Source organism: Aethalodelphis obliquidens, unplaced genomic scaffold (genome assembly GCF_003676395.1).
Source record: "Aethalodelphis obliquidens isolate GAN/ISIS:26980383/991018 unplaced genomic scaffold, ASM367639v1 scaffold6, whole genome shotgun sequence".
NCBI classification, from domain to species: Eukaryota; Metazoa; Chordata; class Mammalia; order Artiodactyla; family Delphinidae; genus Aethalodelphis; species Aethalodelphis obliquidens.
The window spans coordinates 38090619-38104425 of NW_020837950.1; the positions used below are offsets into that span (position 1 = coordinate 38090619).

The 13807-nt window shown below is 43.9% G+C and overlaps 1 long non-coding RNA gene across 3 annotated transcripts in view; it reads right to left on the reverse strand.

Annotated features, from left to right (window-relative positions):
- The window catches only part of LOC113618947 (uncharacterized), a 125115-nt gene extending 116519 nt beyond the window's left edge, over nt 1-8596 (reverse strand). For 2 of the 3 annotated variants that reach the window (XR_003432218.1, XR_003432217.1), the window contains exons 1-2: nt 8280-8595; nt 6674-6889 (exon numbers count right to left, since the gene is read on the reverse strand). This is a non-coding gene — a long non-coding RNA (uncharacterized LOC113618947). Of the gene's footprint in view, nt 1-6673; nt 6890-8279 lie in introns of all 3 variants that reach the window. The other variant, XR_003432216.1, reaches the window with a different exon arrangement.
- Nucleotides 8597-13807: the final 5211 nt, after the last annotated feature.

The window sequence follows — 13807 nt, forward strand, 5'->3', positions numbered from 1 at the left end:
GAGAACTCAGGACATCAAAATAATTGGCATTTGTGAGGACTGAAAAGAGACCTGGAAGATCCACTGTTGAATTCCTGATCTATTCACTCCTAAAGCATGCTGGACCACTCACAAGATGGGCAATCACTAAAATCTAGCTTATTCTCTTTTCCTGGAAAACCCTTAATCTGGAAGGATTGTGGGATTAAGCCTTTCAGATGGAACCATTTTTAACATGGAACCCATCAACTTTGACAGGAGGCACAACAAGGGAAAAGCACCCAGTCAGGAAAGATAATGAAGAGTGACATCTGTCATGAGCACCTACCAGTTGATTGGTCTGGATGCCATGCGGCTAGAAACCTTGATTTGGGTTCACAGGAGAGCATCAAGCCAGGAGTTCTCCTAGTTGGACAAATCCCTCAATTCACCTTCAACCAACTCACCCCAATGAGGAAACTCAGGGCTGGTTCCATAAAGGCACACCTCTGTCAAGACCTCCAGGCAACCACATTTGGAGATCTTAGGATCTCAACATAAGATCAGGGCAGAGGGGAAAGTGCTTTCCTCACAGAAGGGAACTATAACAGGCTCAGCCCTGCACAGAGCCCAGACATCCTGGGTCCTGAACTTCAGTCTTCCTCACACCTACAAGGAGCTCAAGGCACAGAAGGCTGAACACATGTCTTTGAGAACTACAGATGTTGGAGTGTAGGGGAGAAGACCAGAGTGATCCGGGCACACAATAAGTACACCAACATTCAGTGGAACTTCGATGAGGGTATAAGGAATTGAAGTTAGGTGGTGTGAAACCTCACCAGGATCATTCCAGATACTCTGGCTTGGGAATGACCCCCATATGGATGCCTAAAGTACAGGAATGGTCAGCATACAGTGATCAGAGGATGATAGGACCATGTGGAACATGGGTAGGATGATGGGGGGTGGGGATCAGCTTCTGGCACAGCTGAAGACAATGTCAAAGCCAAACACGCCTTGGCAGCAGCTTCCATTTGAGGTCAATACAGGGTCTGCTCGATCCTGGGTTAGCCTGTCAGCAACTGCAAGCAGAAGGGTTTCAAACAAATCCTTCTTCCTCATTCATTCTAATAAGAGTTTTAAATGGCTAGACAGGTGAATTGCTTGGCTCCTTTAAACTCGTGGAAGCTAAAGGAAGGGAAACTTTGGAGGAGAGAATAAGTTCTCACACACGCACACAAAAAGCACATCAATCACTGAAATTTGTGTGACATGTAGGCAGTTCTAGGAGCTCAAAGAATGGAGAAAAGGATACTTTAACAAGCACTAAATGTTAAGATTTTAGATCATACTTGCCCCTAAACAATATATACAGGTATGTAGCAATTAAATGCAATAATTGACATAATAAACTAGTGTGGAAATCTAAACCCCCCTAACCTCCACCACATTCCAATGAGGAAAGAGTTGTCGATTTCTTTGAAAATATTTATCTACAGCAACTTGTAACAGGTAAGAGATCTGACATATGAGGTAGATCTAATTTTAGATCCTTAAACACCACAGTCTCATCTATTTTTTGCAGTAGAAAGAGCATGAGATTTAAAGAGACAAATTATACTCCTCCCTGAAGAAGAGATTAAGATCAAGAAATTGAGATATAGAGTTATTATCATCAAAATTCTCTGTAAAAATATGGGATAAATGATACAATAAATGTGGCCGAAGATTCAGTTTAAGAAACCTCCCAGAAGCAGGAGGAAAAGGAAAGGCAAAAGTGTGGAAGACAGTATAGTTTCATTGCAATCACTCAAACTCCCCTCTCTTAGGGGCCACCAGGGTGCAAAGTAGAGGATAGTACATACGTTCACGGTCCCATCTGTGCTGGACATGTAATTCACCCATGGTGCCTGCTATGCTCAGGCAGCTCATCTGGCTGAGTTATAGAAGATGTATTAGGAGTAGCAGGAGGTAACAGACAAGTTCTCTGTGTCATGTTTACAAAGTCATCACTTCTATCAGTATAAAATATCATCTGAATAATGGGAATGCAGATTTTGATCCTGACTCCATTTAGAAGAACTACAGCACATTAATAATTAGCTGTTGTGAGAGCTGAAAAGGAAAATATCCAGTGTTGGATTCCTCATCTAGTCAATCTTGATTCACACTGGACCACTCAGAATCACAAAAACCTGAAAACTATTTTCTCTTCTAAAACATTAATCAAGAAGAACCACAGGACTGGGATTAATGATGGAACAATTTCTGATGGAAAACACCCATTCTTGAGAAGGCAGTACAAGGGGAAATTGCCCCATCAAGAAAAATGAGCAGTGTTCTGTGGGCCCTGGGGAAGGCAGGCACCTGCCACATGACTTGTGTGGGGGCCATGAGGCTGCATTGTTCCTGCCTCACAGGAAAGGGTCAGGCAAGCATTTTCCATAATTGGATAAATCCTTCAATTCATCTTCAGTCAATTCACCCTGATAAGAAATGTCAGGGCTGGTTCCATTAAGAGGACACAGGTGTGTCACAACTGCCTGGTAACCTAAGATGACCAGGGCAGAGGGGGAAATGCTATCTTTCCAGAGATATGATCTACCAGGGGCTCAGCCTTGCACACAGTGTGGACATTGCTGACCCCTGAGCCTCAGCCCTTCACCACCCTGCAGAGAGCCCATGGCACAAAGTAAGACCGAGATCTGGACTCACACATGTGGTAGAGGGAGGTCACATGAGTGACCCAGGCTCACAGTAAATCCTGCCCTGGTCATCAGCATCCCTGGGGGCAAAATGGAGTGCTCGCTCCCCCAGAACAGACAGGTAGTAATAAACCCCACCTGGACCATCTGAACCACCTAAATACTCTGGCTTGGAGATGACTCTCGTATAGGCACCAAAGACTAGGAGTTTCTGGAAGACATGGGTCAATGAAGGACCTAGGCTTTGACCCCCATCATCCCAGCCCCTGCTGGGCAAACACCACACAGCTGAGGGAGAAGCCAGAGCCCAGCGCACTTGGCCGAAGCTTCCTCTAGAAGCAGCACAGGGTCTGGTCCATCCAGGCCTGGGCCTGCCAGGGACTGCCAGCAGGAGAAGGAGTTCAACACATCCCCTTTTTCCTTCTCATGCAATCTTAGGAGTTTTAAGTGGGGGAGTGGGGGAAGGCAACCTGACCAGACTAGGTTCACAAGAATTTATGGGAGCTGAGGAAGGTAGACTCTCAGGAGAGAAGAAATTCTTCTCATTAAAAAAGCATCAATTGTTCCAATTTGAATGAGATGTAGACATTTCTTAGAATCTCAAAACTGAAAATACTTAAGAAAACTAAATATTAACGAAATAAAGATTTTAGATCACATTCCCCCCTAAATGGTAGAGGTATATAGCAATGAAATGCAAGAGTTGACGTATGATAGTATCTACATGAATGTGAAAACCTAAACCTGCTGATCTCCATCACATGCCAACAAGGAAATCAGTTCTCGAATTTTTACAATACGTATCTTAGAATGATTCATGACTTGTAAGGGAGATCTGCAATGAGGTAGATTTAGTTGCACATCCTTAGTATACTCTCATCTGTTTGTGGAAGAGAATGAGCCACCCTTGAATACAATGAAATTTTGTTAATTTGGGGCATCCTAAGATATTAAATACAGGCAGACATTGTGGGAGGCTGAGATGGGAACAAGGCTAAATGGGATCTAAGGAGGTATAAAAAAGATTTCCCAGAAGAGGGAAAAGTCTCCATCGCAGGAAGATAGAACAGGGAGCATCTTGCTGGAAGCAGCCCTGAACTAGTCCCTCTTCTTCTAAAAGGGAAATCCAGGAGGTTGGCATCCACTGAAAGGATTGGGCTGCTCAGTGCCACACCCTGACCCTCTCTGTCCCCTTGTTTTCATACAGAATCACATCTCAGAAGCGCAGGGGAACAGATGGCTCGGGGGAGGGAGTAACTGCAAAGAACACAGCAGGTAGTGGGTAAATGGCCAGACTCTTGACCCCAGGAGGCACAATTATGAGATGCATTCCACATGGCACCTCACGGGTCCCAAGTGGGGTTGAGTACCAGTCACCTGTAGAGGTGACCAACCTAATAACAACCCCTTCAGAGCCTACTCCCTTCAACTGGTCTCAGGTTTCCCCTTCCTCTGGGATTCCTGGGGATCACTTCCAAATAAACTACCATAAAGTTGATAACAGCATGCCCCAACCTTGTTAACATCCTAATCCTGGGAACCTGGAAACACATTATGTTACATGGCAAGGGGGAGTTAATCAGAAGAGGAAATTAAGTTTGCTAATCAGCCGACCTTAAACCAAGGAAATTATCCTGGATTATGCAACATGGGCCCAATGTATTCACAAGAGTGAAATAAGGTGAGTGAGAGGCAGATTTCAATATTCACTGCCAACTCTGAAGTTGAAAGAGGGTCAAGAATCTGAAGATGAAAGAAGAGGCCACAAGCCAGCAACTTCTGGGGGCCTCTAGAAAGGGGATAAGGCAGGGAAACAAACTGTCCCCTGCCACCACCAAAAATGATGCAAACCTGCCAACACCTTGATTTTACCCAAGAGAGGCCCCTGTCAAGCTCTTGATCTCCAGAATTCTAAGATAAAATTTGTCTTCACTTAGGCCCCTAACCCGGTGGTCATTTAGTTACACAAGCAATAGGAAGTTAATACGGTGCCTGCCCAAAATTGGTATTTCAGGTTCTACGTTCAAAGGAATCCATACTAGCTCACTAAAGTTTATTTCAAATATTTGAAAGCCGCATAGCAACATATCTTCCTAGCATCCCAACCTACAAATGAAGGTATGAAGAGTGTTCAATTTGAGTCTTTCAAGGCATTTATACCTATGCATTTGAAATTTAAATTATTAAAACTTATATACAATAAATATTGAATATTCAGTGCTTCTATGAAAGGGACTAAATACACAATTGAAACCCTCCCCAAAAGTATTATGTGGGCCCAGATAACTTCCTTGTAGGATTCTACTACCAGTTCATCTAGAAACACACCACTCATGTAACAAATTATTCACAAGAATAGAAAAAGACAAATTTCTCTAAAGGGCTCTCGTCCCTAAAACTAAGTGGATTGTCTAATACTTCTGGTCTATTTCTCTACTTTCCCGCCAAAGAGAACGAGATGCTATGAGAGGCCTTGCCTTTCAGGGTGAACCGCAAGGTACCTGCTTCACAGGAACTATGAGTCATCAGAGCTTCCAGAAGAGGTGATAAGTTTCTTACTGTGCCCTGACAAACAGCCCTGAGTCTTCACTGTCCTCTCCTAGGGCAGCCGTGGTCCAGGCTCCCTGACTACCTCCCCAAAGACACCTTGAAATCACAACCAAAAAGTGGAAGCCCCGGGGCTTCCCTGGTGGCACAGTGGTTGAGAGTCCACCTGCTCATGCAGGGGACACGGGTTCATGCCCTGGTCCGGGAAGATCCCACAGGCCGCGGAGCGGCTGGGCCTGTGAGCCATGGCCGCTGAGCCTGTGCGTCCGGAGCCTGTGCTCCACAACGGGAGAGGCCACAACAGTGAGAGGCCCGCATACCGCGAAAAAACAACAACAAAAAACAACAACAAAAAGTGGAAGCCCCGGAAAGCAAGACCAGCAGCTGTTTGCCCATCATGGAAGGTACCACCAGCTAACACTTAGAATCCTGGGCTGTCAGGCTGTGGGGCAAACACTGGGGTGATAGGATCGACTCTGAAACCTGCTCCTTGGAACACTGAAGCCTTCCTGCCCAGAGAAGGTGCTAGTGTTAACCAAGACCAGTACTGTCCCAGACTTTTTGGGACACATTTCAGTTGGTACCAAAGGCATCAAAGAAAGGCAGAAGTTTCCACTCTGTGCTTCCTGTATTCAGACCTTCACTTCCTCTGGGTGAATTCCCCAAATGCAGCACCCACTAGTGACCACTCTCAGAAAATGCCAGAGCTGATTTAAGTCTGTCACCTCCAAGAATGACCTCTGCTCCTCACAAGGTGAGCTGTGCCTAGGAGAGTCCATGATCTGCTCCGCAATCCAGGGGTCACATAAGGATGGGGGTCAGGGACCACCCTGCTAAAACTGACAAGACAGCTGTTCCTTGTCCAAACACAGAAGAGTTTGGCTCCAGGAACGTCCACATGCAGTTGCTTCCCCAGACCAGAGAGAACAAAGGTCAGAGGTGGGTTGGGGGCAGGATGACAGTGCAGGCAGCCTGTGACAAGTGGACTTCACATTTCAGTCTCTGGAACTAGGTTGCCGAGTAGTTTTCAAGGTCCAGGTTAAGCAATGATCCTGCACAAGTGTAGCACCTTGATGAAAATACTAAAGTGAAACTTGAAGTGCCTCTCACTGCAGAGCTGCTCCCTGGGCTGGGCAGTGACTTGCAGGATTCCAAAGGATGCTCCCGTCACGTGGCTCCAAGCATCCACCCACCCTTCGGGAGGTTCTAGCATGTGTTGCCGTGGCTTAGTGAATGAGGGCATTCTTCAGATCCACAGGACTGTCGTGTCTTATATGTAGCATGGTATTGGAGCTGTAATAGCTCAACTCTTCTGAAGGGAGATGCTTGCTTTTAAGATTTTAAGAGACTGCTGACCACTCGGGCCTCCAAAGGACTGTCTGGAAATGATTAATGTCCAAGCTAGAAAAACCCTCAGAGGAGACTGTTCTTAGATGATGATGGGACAGATTTACGCCTCTCACCTGGAGTTGCTGCCTCTTTCACCAGATAAAGCAGGACTCAGGAATCTTCTTTGACAGCATCTGCTTACCATGCAATTCTTCCCTGGGTAGCAGCTTATGCTCTGGAGCTGGGTTCTCTGAGGGCTACTGTTGAGGGAGCTGGGGTGCTCTTGGTGGTGCTGACCACCTGCTGCTGACCCATCATTTCCCTGCATAGAGCCCACACTGCAGGACCGTCTGCAAATAGAACCCCGAATATACAACTCAGCATCCTCCATGCAAGTCAGGCAGAAACTCAATATTTCTCTTCACTATATGCAAGAGAAGGGCATTTGACTGGACTTAAGATGAAGTGCACAGTGAAAGATGCTCAAGGCCCCATACTTTGGCAAAGCCTAGTTCTGTATAAACTTCTTATACATTGGATGAGATTGGCAATTCTTGTGGCCATAAAAGCAGCATTTGAGCCCCATCAGGAAAGATATCAAGACTGGACACTGAGTCGGGAATATCAGGTCAGATTTAGCGCTCAGCCCAGGAATCAGAGCCCCATGTGCCATGCCCATAAGAAGGTCATCCTCAGTGCACCAAGGTATGCAATTCCAAGAGCCACACACAGGGGTTGCACTCGTGCTCTGGGTCAGGAGAGTCCAGAGGACCAAGCTCAATGAGCTCAACTACATTGTACAGATAAGGGCTGGGAGGCAATTACCCCAGAGGACCCATCAGTCAGACCCGAAAGTCTCACACATTTCTGAGCATCAAGGGAGGAAAGACTTGAGTCTGGATTTGAGGGAAGCAGCATTTTAATAATCCCTTGGGTTGTCACTGTCCTGAATGATTATATAAGGAAAGCAGAAACAAGTTAATATGACAGTGCTTTCATTTTAAACCCTCAAATGTCCCTGCCAAGATTTAAGATAAATGCTCAGGAGCTTCTAACATTTGAGTTGTAGGGTCCCCTCCATGGCACTGGGCAGGGGGCCTGCTATGCATTGATTGGGCAGCTCATCTGATCCTCTGGGTTAGAGAGAACTTTGTGAGAGTTGCAGGTGGTCAGTTGCTTGGAAAGTCATTTATAACTATCAGCATAAAGTATCATCCTTATTAGTTTGTAGATTTTGATCCAAATTCACTTGTAAATCACGGTTGCTTTATCCTCACTGGACCTAGGAATACATGTCAGGTTCTTGGCTACTGTGAAAACAAAAAAATGGAAAGAAATGAAATACCTTTCATTTCTGTGTTTCTGATCTAGTAACTCCTGAAGCATACCGGATGCCTCCAGGATCAGAAAACCGTTTTTAAAAAATCTCTTCTGAAATAATGCAAGCTGCTACTACTCAAGAGAGGCACAATTGATTTTCAGATGGAAGCACCTTAATAAGGGACCCACCTGCTCATCCAGAAAACAGCACAAGACAAAAACGCCTGCTCATTAAATTGCGTGGGCACCTAGCACCATCACATGGCACATAACTTCTGGTGGCCAACAGGCTACAGAATCTGTTTCTGCACAAGAACATCAAGCAATGAGCATTCCTAGCTTGACATTCACTCAGTAGTCCCTCAACCCACTCACTGCATTAAGGAATGTCAGAGCTGGGGTTCCATAGGGGGCACATACCTGTGTCAAGTCCTCCAGGCGATTGGGTTGCAGCTTCACCTGAGATTAGCTGAGGGGCTGGAGAACAGCCTGATCCATTGGGAGAAAACTCAGACTCAAATCAATGGGTTCCTGACTTCAGCCCTTCACCACAAAGGGAAGAAAACCAAACAGCCTGAGTCTGAGAGCCAGAGGTGTGGGAGTTAACACTGATGACCCAACTACACACCCAGGTTAGGTTCTGCCAAGGATTGCAAGCAAGAGAAGGGGCTTAAGAACATGTTTTTCTCTTCCCTGATTCAGCCATGAGTGTTTTCAGAGGCTAATCACAAACTTGAAAGACTGGAAGGAGATATTCATAGGGTACTTTGGAAAGCTCCAGCATATTTCTGGGACTTCAGAAGGCCACACACAGGTACATGGCTGTGCACATACCCAGGAAAGACCTAAGAAAGCCCTAATCTCTTACTTCTTGCCAATCTTGAGACTCTCACATGGAGAGTAAAGGTTAAGGTAAAGTTACAACTGCCAGATAATTAAAGGTGTGGTTCACATACACAGCACTTCATCCACAACTGGAAGACTTATTGGTCCAAAACGTTTAAGGAAATAGCTGTTTTAATTGTTAGGTGATTAAGGTAACTGAGCAGAGAGTTCAGTGGATTACCAATTAAGCCACTGAATTATGACCTTGCAGAATTACTCAGAAAAGTCACTAAACAATCAGCAACAACAAAGCTTGGATTTGAGGAATCTAATCTCCAGAGTTGCCAGTAATGTCCATAGTTGCCCATTTTAAATATCCAATTTAACAACAAATTGAGGCATGCCAAAAAACAAAACAAACAGGCCCATACACCCAGGAAAAATTCCAATCAGTAGACACTGTCCCTGAGGAAACCTAGATGTTCTACTTACTGTAAAAGAAACTTAAATCCGCTATTTTAAATACATTCAAAAGGTAAAGGAAATCATGTGTAAAACTGAAGTATGAGAACAATGTCTCATCAAGTAGAAAATATCAATAGAAGTTTTTAAAGAATCATATGGAAATTCTGGAGTTGAAAGATGCAAAAACAAGTTCACTTGAAAAGCTCAATTGCAGATGCATTCTTCCACCAGCCCATATCTACTAACTTGGAGATGAGTTGATTGAGATTAGTCTGAACAGAAAGAAGTGAACAGAGCCTCAGACATCCGTGAATATCAGCATTAAGCATACCAACATGTACATAATGGCAGTCCAAGAAGGAGAGGACAGAGAGAAAAGAGCAGAAATAATATTGGAAGAAATGGCTGTAAACCTCCCAAACTGATCAAACCTTGACACATCCAGGAAGCTCAATTAACTCCAAAGTAGGATAAACTCAAAACTAGACACATCACAGTCCAACTGCTGAAAGAGCATTGAAAGCATCAAGAGGAAAGCAGCTCATCACATACAAAGGAGCCTCAATAAGATTAATGGCTGATTTCTCAGACACCATGGAGACCAGAAGGCATTAGAAGCTCATTGAAAATGTTGAAGGAAAGTGACTTTCATGAATTCCTTACCCAATGACACTATCCTTCAAACATAAATTAATACACTTCCAGATGAACAAAAGCTGAGGTGACAATCCCCTCTCTTGTCCCACTTTCCCATCCTTGACTAGACCAGTTGTGTTACAAAACAGGGTAATTCTAGAGCCCACGTTTTCCCAATAATGGCTTCTTTTCAGACTCACAGCATGGGATAACTCAGCTCTCAAATTGATGATCCCCTCAGTCAATCTCTAGTTTATTCTTTCACAGAAAGGAATGCCAGAGAAACTGAGAGGAATGAACATGAACTCAAGTAGGCTGGACTGTCTCTGCTGACCATTCCTGCAGGAGAGGAGGCACAGTTATTCTCCTCTCAAGAGAGGTGCTAGTTGTGGTAGACGACGTGGTGTGGAAAACTGTTTCATTTGCACGCCTCTCCCTTATGATCCTTTCAAGTAAGAGGGAGACACTTAAGCACTTTGGCACTTGCTCTAAGTAGTCAGACATCTGAGTCAATACACAAGAAGAGATTGGATTTTAGTTGACTCTATTTAGAGTGCCTGCACTTGGTCCTGATGCAATCGAAGTGAAAAAAAAAAGGGATGTGTTTCTGACCGGGCAAATTGCAAAAACAGGATTACAGTGAGCAAGACTGAGGGTCATTTGTAGAAAAGATTTATAATTGAAAAGTTCTTTTGGATGTGGCTCCTCTCTTGTATGGGACCATCAAGTTCCTCCTTGCTCAAAGTCTGACTGCTTCGTGTAGTTGGACTGCTCACTCCCACAGAGCAGGCTGAAGAAATAACAGGGCAAACCCAACAAAGCACCTCCCTGTTTGGAAGCCCTCAGTGGAATTTGGTCATTAAACATATTTGGGTCTCAGAGGAGCGCACACGCACAGAGCTACTTCCACCGACCCCCAGACCTGTGAGGGCGAGAACAAACAGTTCCCGTTGTAGACCCCTGAGGTTTGGGTGCTGGCTGACAAGATTCTCTCACAGACAGCTTTTGAGTCATTCAGCACTGCTGCATGGAGTTGTGGTTCATCCTCAAGTACTAGTTTCTCCCTGGAAGGATGGGTTTAAAGGAAGTCAGGTGGGCACCCAGTACAAACAACTCCTGGACAAGATAGCCTGGCACAAAAGCCCTCTGGACTTTACTGCCAAACTTCATATTCTCTAGAAACCAGGTGGGAGCCTACAGCATTCTTTCACCTATGTATCCAGGATGGAATTGGCAGCTAAACAGACAAGTTTTACACAGAAATAGATTCTTCTGAAAAACATGACCATTTTAGTTCTTCATTTTATACATCCATTTAAGGTATTGATTCTGGGAATAAACGAGGATTATTGGTCATATAACACTGACTATCAAGCTTTGTTTTTCATGTAAATAGTTCCCTGTTGTTTTAGTTACTTAGAGGACTGGTGGATTTCCCAAGATGACATCCAGGCTGGTAAGGTTTTTCCTCAATAAACTGGGAGCCTTTCACTTGAAAATGCTACTCTGAGAATCTACTATTGGATAAGTGATAGGTTCTACTAGGCATTTTCGCTGGTTTTCTTTCTATGAGAGAAAGAAAGAAATAAACTTGCTGAAAAATGCATCACTTTGTAGAAACAAAGGATTACACTTGAATACAAGTGAGCTGTCTAACTTGACCCTCCTCAGGGACTCTACAGCCAGGGTTGAAGTCATGAGCACGGTCCTGGAATACAAAGGCAGATGAGATAACTCTTCCCTCCCCACCAACATACACAACCTGGAGAAGTGGTAGGCTAAGAAGTGTCTGTAGATGTACCCTCAAGTTTTGAGATTCTACCAGAAGATTATGACCAGCTGCAACTTCCCATGAGAGGCAGGAGGAGATAGCAAAACTCTCAGCATAAGGTAATAAAATTTCCATAGTAAATAGTGCAGTGCAACTGATTCTGTTAATTTTGTTAATACCACACAACATTTCGTTGTGAACTTAGTTTTTACCTTTGGTCAAGACAAGAGAATAAGACACATTCCAGAGTAGAACAAAGAACACCCTGGGACACAGTAACTAGGCCACCCTCCAGTGTCAGCCAAATGATTGAGAAAGGTGGAATTGACCATATCTGACTTCAAGAGAAAACCCTCCTTCTGGTAAATGTCTTTCCCTATTGTTCCTAGAAGATTCCTGTGTGTATTACGGGTCACCCTACCCTTGAAGGGCCCCACCCTGTTATCAAGATTTTCCCTCCCTTCCTCCCAAGTATTTGGTATAATTAACATGCAATATTAGTTTCAGATATACAGCATAATGATTCAATATTCGTATGTATTGTGAAATAATCACAGTAAGTCTAGTTAACACCGGTCACTACATATAGTTACAGAATTTTTTTTCTTGTGATAACTTTACAGTTTACTCTTCGCAACTTTCAAATATGTAATAAAGTATGAAGTATAGTTGCCATGCTGTACATTACATCCTCACATCTTATTTTATAACTGGAAGTTTGTACCTTTTGTCTTTCTTCAGCCATTTTGCCTATACCATACCTCGCCTTTAGCTAAACACCCATCTGTTTTTTCAAGATTTCAGATATAAGTGAGAACATATGGTATTTTTGTTGCCCAAATTATAATTCCCAGGGCTCCAAATAAAGCTCTTTGTTTTTTGCAGACTTGAATCTGATTGTTAGAAGCAGGAACCAAAGTGACTCACTTCTACCTCCAGCGCAGCCCCAAATGGGAGTAATTCCCCTATAAGAGCCCCTTGGACTCTGTCATTTCCTTGTGATTTGGGTCATGACTTACTCATGGTCCCAGACTCCCATTTTGGCAGAGGTACTAAATGCCTTTCTTTACTTGGGTATCCTCTGTTGCAGGCTTTATCTGGAAAGGGAATCCTTCATTGTGGTAAGTACTCCCTTATGGGGAGTTTGGTTTCTAAGGGCACTGCCAAAGGGCAGCTGCTGTGCAGAACTCACTCATCTTAGGTTTAAAACCTACAGGCCCTCCTCTTGTAAATTTGTTGCTTTGGATTTAAATCACCTATGACAACTTGAAACTGTTTGCCCACTTTTGGCTCATTTGAGACTTTTAAATGAGTTTATTTGCATGCTCGATTGGAGAAAAGGTTTAGAACAGGACAAAAAGAATGCAAATCATATTTCAACTGGTATTTTCAGGCCTCCAAACATAATAGTGAATCCACTATTGCTTCCCTCAGAGAAACCAACTCGCAATGATCTCAAAGGATTTCCAAATTGGAAAAATCCTGAGGCTTCTGAGAGCTCTCTCTCCTTGGCTTCCTCTGCTCCTTCCTTTTCCTCTCAGTGTTCATCACAAGGCTCTCCTCCTTGCTGTCCATCTGTCTCTGAACTTTTTATAACACTGAGATGGACCCCCCTACAGAAGGCTAGTCATATTGCCCTCCTGTAATGACAGCCCCTTTTAAAGCCAGGTCCAGTGAGGATGGCCCCAAAACAATCACATATCCCCCTGGACTAAGGCAGAATTACATGCTAAGGACTTCCCAATGTTGAAGAGGGTTCCATTGAGTTTGCCAGACAATTTGGCCTCCTCCCTGAAACATACCAGCCTGGCTCTTCAGATTTAGATAGAACCTCACACACAAGCAGATATATTAAAGAATGGATGGAAGATGTTGATTGGAAAGATCTTACTGGTGATATTTCTAGAGTAGGCACAAGGGGACAAGCAGATGTTCAAACGTTGGCTAATAATATCCACAAATTCCCATTCTATTTCTTAGTCACAAAGACTAGCATGTTATTCAAAAATGCATCAACAGCCTGATGAAAGTGTCTATGATCATTATGGCGATTTTGAAAAAATTTTCAAATTTCTGCCATTAAGGACCTGACAGATAACGCTGCCAGTTTATTTAACACTGTCCGTTTATTTAACTCTAACATTACAGCAGGATTATAAGGTGAATTCCTATCTTGATTTCCACTCAGTTTTCCCTCCAGCCACTGACCACACTAAGGAATGTCAGAGCCCGGGTTCCATAAAGAGGACAA